General features: G+C 41.4%; 1 pseudogene; it reads right to left on the reverse strand.

Annotated features, from left to right (window-relative positions):
* Positions 1 to 7,055, reverse strand: part of LOC145407785 (uncharacterized) — a 32,210-nt pseudogene extending 25,155 nt beyond the window's left edge.
* Positions 7,056 to 8,912: the final 1,857 nt, after the last annotated feature.

An 8,912-nucleotide genomic window follows, 5' to 3' on the forward strand; every position in this document is an offset into this window, starting at 1 on the left:
ATATGCAATCCTCAAGTTGTAATTTAATAATGCGTGGTCACTTTTGCCAAGTGAAGGGTGATACATAATATTGTCAATATAATTTTCTTGCCTCGTAAATATAAGATCTAGTACTGATGGTACATCAAGCCCTTTTTTTCTGGTGCATTCTTTTACATGTTGCAGTAGGAAAAACTTCTGCACAAGGTCCAGGAGCCTTTGGTCCCAACAGTTTTCCTGGCTTTATATCTAGAGTATTCCAATTTATATTTGTATTGAAATCTCCAGATAGTATAATTCTTTCAGATTTCTCCTCCATTCTATGTAATGCTCTTAAACTCTTGAACTGTTTTCTCTGCCAGGTCTTCAAATTCGCCTTTTCGCAAATGTTTGATCTGGGTGGCGTGTATAAATTTGCCACAGTTACTTTCCTTTCAGACGTACTAATCTCTGCTGCGATCAGTTCTACCCGTGAGCGTACATCAAGTTCTATTTCTTTGACTAGCAGATTTTTCTTTGTTAATATTATAATTCCTTTTCCTTTTTTTACGTTCCTATCTCTTCTCCATATATCGTGTTCCTCTAGGTTTAGGGTATCGTTTGATAGCCTTGGTGTTAATTTTGTTTCAGTTAGGCAAACAATATGTGGTTCCTTTTCTTTGATATACCGTAGTCATTCATCTCTAGTAGTTTAGATAACATTCCATGTACATTAGAGTACATCAACTTAATCATCTTGTTTACATACTTGTCATGATTTGGGTCTACTACCTTTCTCCTTACCTGCAATCCAATTGCTTTGTAGAAAAAAAAAATGTTCTTCTCCTCATGATCTGATCTTCCCTCATTCTTTGTTCTTGCCTCCTCCATCTTCTCTTTTAGTAATCCAAGTTCCTCTTGAGTTAGGCAGCTTTTTATCCATACATTTTTGAAGTCCTCATTTTTCATGTTTGTTTGCACATTTCAGTATTTCCTCCATAGTGTTAACACTCTGGAAGGCTACTTTCTGAGGCCTTGATTTATTTCTCATATTTCCCTAGCCTTTTGTGTTCCACTATGTCTTTACTTCAGATATCCTCTGATACTTCCTTCAATATGCTCATTACATTTGCCATCTCCTTTTTGTCTCTCGAAATTTTTTATTTCTTCCTCCTCTGTACCAGTGATTACTACAGATTTGTTGATGTCTGCTGAATCTTTGACTAATTTTGGATTGTTTTGGATTATTTTCTTCACTTCCTTTTTAATGCTCTTTTCTTCGACTCTTGTTTCTAAGTCTTTCTTTACTTTCACCATTTCAGCATACATGTGGTTTCCACATCATTTTTGTTGCTTTGCATCACTTCATTCACCTGGATTATCTTCTCCTCAATATCACAGATATGATCTATCAGAGTGCTTGCCTGCCTTATTGTCTCTGTATCACTTTTGAACTCTTCCATAATACTCTCATGCTTGACAACTGTGCTTGCCATTTCACTAATCTTCCTTCTAAGTGTACCCACCTCAACCGATAATTCATCTATTGTTGTGTCTTTCCTATTAATCTTCTTTACTAAATTTTGATTTTCCTCCTTCTGCATGTGCAACTGCTTCTTAATTTTATCTATTTCCCTCTGAGATGCCTTGTCTAATCTGAACACTCGTTCTACCAGATTACTATGCGTCTCCATTTCCACCAGTTCCTGGTAGAAATCATCATCCTGCTTTCAACCTTTGTCCCTTTTCTTAACTCCTTCCAAAGTTATTTTGCTAAAGATGCTGGTCATCTTCTGGTACCACTAACAGAAAAGCTTCTAGTTATACAGTTTTGCATTCCTCTGCTTCGCAGATGAAACAGTCAACACTGAAACAGCTGCTTTGCTTGTTCGGCACTTTTGCCTACTTCGTTGTATTGTGTTACTGGAACAACACTTTTACTTAAACTTCCTCTTTTATAAAAGAACACTATTTAGTTGGACCTAGTACAGAGCTTGACTCATATAACAATACTTTTTAGGTATAGCCATTTGAGGGCCGAGATTGGCCAGGCGAAGAGCAATGCACAGGCACGTCCTCCCACTCTCGTGTCTAGTGTGTGTGTGTGTGTGTGTGTGCTGTAGATTGGAAGTTGTTGGTGTAACAAGATAATGCGGTATTGGAAGTAGGGGTGGTGATGATTAAGGTATTATTAGGCAGAGGAAGCTCTGTCATAGTCTACTTGCCATTTGACAACTCACAAGAGTGGACCCATACATCGTTGTATGTACAAGGTCTTTTACAGCTGTATTCTTAAAAATAATCCCTTCCCTGAACTTTCCCTTCCCTTCGAAGGAGTTTTGATTTCCATCGGTATCCAAATAGATTCCCTTGGAAGGGAAGGGAAAATGTTCAGGTTGGTAGTCCTGTTAAGCTAAAACGACCAGTCCTGCTGATATTTGGTATGGTGGAGCGTTATATTTATAAACTAATACATCATAACACGCATATCTTGTGCTGGATAATGAAAGCCCAATACATTTGAGATGTGGGAGGTCGCCGTCAGATCTTTATTGCTGGTTTGTATTCAGTCATAAATGCCATCCTGGCCGACATTGCAGATGTGTTCACGCCTCAAGACAATATTTTGATAAACTATATTCGAAGAATATTATTATCTTTAATGACGGTTATCATAATTATGGTCATGATGTAATTCATTATTGTAAAATAAGCTGGTATAGGTTATAGGTGTTAGACTGGAATTTAGTTGAACCTGGTTATGGCTCAATGAACCGTATCAGCGCAACAGCGGTTTGCGTGTTTATAATTATGAGGCATGTGCCGCTAGGAAAACGGCGCGCAACATCATTTCAAATTCAAACTTATACCTACGAAAACACTGTGAAGCCTACCAACTTGACAGTCTGGGCAGTAGCACACTAGATAGCGGGTGCAGCGTAGGGTGTCACTCAACCGACAATGCGAAACAGTACTTAGTGGGACGAGTGATCAGGTAAGCACGTCTTCTCGTAACCTTGTTAGCAATATCAGTGCAAGTTTGCAAATTGCAAATACTGCCAGAGTTATAATTAGCTCTGAAAAAGGTACGAGCTGAAACTTATGAAAGTTGAAAAAGCTAAGAAGCTACGGAAAAACTCTTGGAACCTTTGAAATATATTTATCAATAAACTATTTTAACCTGCAGTTTTCTGAACGTTTATTTTGGTACCAAAACACTGATTGCATCTGGTTTCAGTGCTTACACTAATATAATGGAGTATATAATTAGTTCATTAAATGTTCATACGATACATTCTAGAAAAAATATACGTGGAAGGAAGAGCATAACAAAGTAAAGCCCTCCCTACGATGGAGATGCCCCCCCTCCCCCAAATTTCAATTCTTGGCTGCGGACCTGGTTGTATATGTTGTGGAGACGATCTGTCATGCCCTATTCCTGTAAAAGTCTATCTGTCTATCAAATGCCAGACGTCTTAATCCCTTACACAGGGTGGCCACAAACAAATCGCCACCACGTCACCTTGTCCTCCGCCATTTCACTGCCCCGCTCCCAATTCACAACCCCTCTCTCATATAGCTCTCAACTCCATCCCTCCATCTCATCCTTGGCCATCTTCTCCCTCTCTCCCCCTTCACCTCACTCACATACACTTTCCTCGTCAGTCTCTCACCATCCTCTCCAAATGGCCAAACCACCTCAATGTGTTTCTCCTAACGCTTCCTATCACATCCATATCCACAGCACAACGCTCCTTCACATCCTCATTTGTCAGTCTGTCTCTCCATGTGACTCCACAGGCTCCTCTCAAATAATTCATATCCACTGCTCTCACTCTTGACTTGTGTCTCTCCAGCAACGTCCAAGCTTCACTTCCATACGTTAGATTTGGTATCACAATACTGTCATGTAGCATCTTTTTCACTTCCATGCTCACTCCCCTGTTTATCACTGCCTTCAAGGAACCAGCAACCTTTCTTCCTTGTTGTACTCTTTCAAACACTTCATCCTCCAATCTTCCATCCTTACTCATCACACTATCCAAGTACTTAAACGTACACACATTTTCCAATTCCTCGTCATTCAACATCCTTGTACATTCACTGACTTCACCTCTCTCGAAGACCATAACTTTACTCTTCCCTACATTCACCTTTAGATTCCGTTTCTTACACACTCTCCCAAACTCATCCACCAAGCCTTGCAGCCCTTCGTCTTCACTTATCAACACAGTATCATCTGCAAACAACAGTACAGGGAGTTTCCAAACACTGCCCTCTCTCATTAGGGCCACTCCAGCATCCACTGCCGTACCTTGTATCTCTCTTGTAACCACATCCATATACAGATTGAACAACCATGGAGACATGATACATCCCTGTTTCAACCCAACCTTCAAATAGAAAAACTCACTCAGTTCACTATCCACACGCAGTGCAGCCTTAGCACCCTCATATATACTCTTCACAGCATTCAACAATTTCCCATCTACTCCATATATTCATAATACTTTCCGCAATCCTTGTCTCTCCACTCTGTCATATGTTTTCTCCAAATCCATGAAGGCCACATACAACTTCTTTCTCTTCTCTAGAAACTATTCCACTGAAGAGCTAAGAATGAATATCTGATCAACACAACCTCTTCCTTTCTTACAGCCTCCCTGTCTTTCTCCAACTAATTCCTCTGTTATTTCCCTAACTCTGTCAATAGGTATCCTACCGTATACTTTTCCTATTACACTAAGAAGACCAATGCCCCTATGATTTTCTCACACTTCTTTTTCCCCTTTCCCTTTGTACAGGGGAATAATTATACCTGAAGTCCAATCCTCCGGGAGTCTACCTTCCTCCCAGGCCAATCTGCAAATCTTCCACATCCATTCCACTACTATCTCTCCCCCATGCTTCAGCTTTTCACCAACCAGTCCATCAATTCCTATGGCTTTCAACATTTTGACTTTCTTCATTGCTTCTGCTACTTCCATCCTATTAATTTCATCCTGTCTTCTCACCTCCCTCCTTCTCCCATCCATTCCCCAGCCACTTATGCTCGCATTACTTTCGTTCTCTATGTTCAACAATTAATTAAAGTGTTCTCTCCATCTGCTCACTTTTTCTCTCTTCTCCATTACTAATCTACCATTTTTATCTTTCACTCCCCTACTAACTTCATTGCCACCCTGTCTGACTCTCTTTACCTCTTTCCAGAGCATTTTCTTACATTCCTTCCACTCGACACTCAAATTCCTTCCAAATTCCTCACCTACTCACTTCTTGCTCTCTCTTATTAAACTTTTCAACTCCCTCTTCCTTTCTGCACGTAACTCTCTCTTCCACCTCACAACTTCTTCCACCCCCCTATTTCTCATCCATTCATTATATGCTTTTTTCTTTTGTGCCACCCCCTTTCGTCTTCTCTTCACCCCACACACCACCTCACATGCTGCACATATTTCTTCTGTGAATATCTTGCACACGCCTTCCACGTCCCCCATCTGCTTCAATTCATATTTACGCAATCGTTCCTCTACTTCTCTCTTATATTATGCCTTTTTCTCATCCTCTTGTAACCTTTCGACTCTCCTTGCATCTACTGTTTCCTCCCGTCCTTCCTTTCTTCTATTTCTCCATTTTACTTGGACCTTGATTCTAACCACCACCAAGTGGTGGTCAGCAAGTCCACTCCCCCAACCTCTGTATGCTTTTGCATCCATAACACATCTTCGCATCCTTTCATCCACACACACATAATCAATCATCGCCTTCCTTTCATTCAGTTCACCATCCACCCTTCTCATCACTCGCCATGTATACCTGTGGATCATTTTGTGCCTGATGAGGGTATTGGCTATCACCAACCCCCTCCCGGCACAAATGTCCACTAACGCACTGCCATTCTCATCTATCTCAGCAGGCACACCCCACGCACCAACTACTCCATCCACCTTCACATTCCCTACTTTACCATGCATATCACCAATCATAAACACTCTCTCGTTCCTTTCAAACTTTTCAATGCACACTTCCATATTTAATTTTGTCCAGAAGTCTTCTCTCACTCTGCTTGCACGATTTGCGTTGGCGCATACACGCACACAATTGCCCACATTTGTAGTCCAACTTTCAGTCTTACCCATACAATCCTTGAGCCAACTGATCCATACTCTCTTACGTTCTTCTTCCATCTCTTACTCACAACAATACACACTCCTTCTTTTGCCCTGTCATTCCTGCACATTCTTCGTGTGCCGATCCTTTGCATATGGCGCAACAAATCCAACCTTCCCCTTGCACAGAATTACCAAACGTGTCATTGCAATACAAGCACATGGTTGAATCTCCATCTTCATTGTTGCTGTCAGGAGTCCAGGACGGCCCAGGCTTTGCTTGCTTTGCTTTTTTTTTGTGTGTGTGTCTTTTTTTTTTTTTTTTTTAGGTCTTTTTGTTGCTGACATAGTTGCTAGTTTGCCTTTCCTGTAACATTCTCTCTCTTGGCACTTCTGTGCAAGAGCCAGTTCTTTTTCTTTTTTCTTGTGAATTTCTGACTCTAACTGTCTTGCATGGGGATCCTGTCAAAACAAGAGCTCGACCTTGGGGCCTGACTGCCTTCTTTCGTACAATGTTGGACACCTTTGGCAAGTGAATCATGTCCTGAGGTGACCTACCTGGCTTGAACAGGCTCCGAGCCACGTTCAGTGTTACAGACCCAGGCACCACAGTTGGAATTTCCAGCTCGGCAGCTCCTTGCAGGTCAGGCTCATCGACCATGGTCATGATTGGTGGGACAACTGGGTCATCCGGATCTTCCTCTTCCTCTTCACCATTTAATGGAATATCCTTAGGGTGGGCAAGTAAAAAATGAGCTTCACCAAAAACCTGGCTACTCAGTGGAAACATTCCAGCCATTGATGGCTGTGTTTGGAACAGCAGCCTGCAGATAGGCCTTTCCGAACAATGCACTTAGTTTGTGGATGGTCACCTGTCTGCCGGGATTGTTTCCGAGGAATGTTTCAACAGCCTTCACATAGTAGGCATTCAGTGGTTTCATGAAGGAAACATCGGTGACTACAATATGGTGGCAAAATGACAATCATGACATGATTGTCCCTCACAAGATTTATCACACATTTCCGGGGAATCCATAGATAAAGAGAAGAAAATGTTGAGGGTTTGTGAAATATTTAGTGTGAGGGGTAAGATGGGACCCCACGGGTTCCGTCTTACCCCCAAAACTAAAATTCATTTGCAAAACAATTACCAAAACATCCAAATTCTGTATAGCAATTTATGGCACATATTTATCATGCACACACACATGGGCATATCCAGCGTAAACAGTAAGTCATTACAACAAATATTTCAATACGAAAAATCCAGTTTTTTACTTTGTGCAAATAACATCAGCACCACAAAAAAAGACAACATATTCTCTTGAACACACAACGGCATCTAGGCATGGATGCCGCCAACAAAAGGGCATCTGTTCGGTGACGGGGAGGACATCTAGCTACCAATAACTGTACCTCACCCTTTCTGCTTGGTTTTAGAGGGGGGGTTCCATCTCACCCCATGGGTCTGCCTTACCCCACCTTCCCCTACTTGTGAAGACAGTGAAGTTGGCAAGCATTAAGTGTAATTATTCGGAAAATAAAGACAGTGAACTCAAGAAGCCAGTGTTTATTTACGACGCCTGAGCTGATCCTATGTACTGCACACTGAAGAGCTGCCTCTGGGAGGAGTAACTCACTGGGCAGCATCTATACTGTAATGCTGCTGTTGGAGCCTGTGGCTGCTTGGGAAGGGGACATAACAATATGTAGAACCTCTGACCTGCCGTCTTTTCTTGTTTTAACCACATATAGACTTATCAGTCAGAAATGCATGTAGGCTACATGAACAAATACATACTCATTTCTATTTTTTTTTTACATAATATACAATAATTTCATTGTAGTTATCATTGCTGTTTTATTTTGCCAGTACATTAATGTGCAGTGACACCCTAGCCGATAGCTAGACTTCAAGTATAATGTACAGTATTTAGCACAGTTTTCAGGGGGAGGGCCCCGTTGTCGATAATCTAGCTCCGGGCCTGGTGATGGCTGTCAGCGGACCTGGGGACACAAGCTGTATACGGTATATGTATAAAATATCAAATTCTCTCTCTCTCTCTCTCTCTCTCTCTCTCTCTCTCTCTCTCTCACTTACGTCGATTCTGATCCGTGAGTCTGTTGCAATAACCGTGCCCACTGAAATTTCAGTATAGTTTGTAGCTCTCCTCTTGAGCATGACTACAGCACCTCCACTCTCCCAGAGGATCATGTCACTCATAATCAGCGCCACCTTCAAGCATTGGGCCACTGGAGGATGAAAGGAGAAAAGGAAGGCTTAGGATTACTGTCTTTCGAGTAAAAGAGGACACTGAGGCAGAAGAGATTTTTTTTTTTCTCAGTTTCCCCTTTGAATCCAACCAGCAACACTGATGATTCAAGTCCGAGGCTCTATTGCTGGGTTAAATGGGACAATGAAGAGACAAACAGGTAGGTAGAAGGGAGACGTAAGTGTAAGACGAATAGCGAGGAAAGTGAAGACAATGAAGAGAAGAGAAAACAGTGGGCTAGGTGAGCAGGAAAGACCCAAAAGAGGGATAGTAAAAAGAGGTAAAAAGAAAAAAAGAAAGGAAGGTAAGAGAAAATAAGAAGGAGAGAAGGAAGAGGAGAGGAAAAGTAAGAAGAGGAATAAAAAATAAAAGGAGGGTAAGAGAATGTGAAAGAGAGAAGGAAGCGGAGAGGAAATGTAAGAAGAAGAGGAATAAAAAATAGAGGTAGATAAATATTAGGGGCTAAGTGAGAAAGGAGAGCTCTCTCTCTCTCTCCACACACACACGCACACACACACACACACACACACACACACACACACACACACATATATATATATATATATATATA

The sequence above is a fragment of the Coenobita brevimanus genome, chromosome 74 (assembly GCF_032717465.1).
Source record: "Coenobita brevimanus isolate Jiangsu-jjx chromosome 74, ASM3271746v2, whole genome shotgun sequence".
NCBI classification, from domain to species: Eukaryota; Metazoa; Arthropoda; class Malacostraca; order Decapoda; family Coenobitidae; genus Coenobita; species Coenobita brevimanus.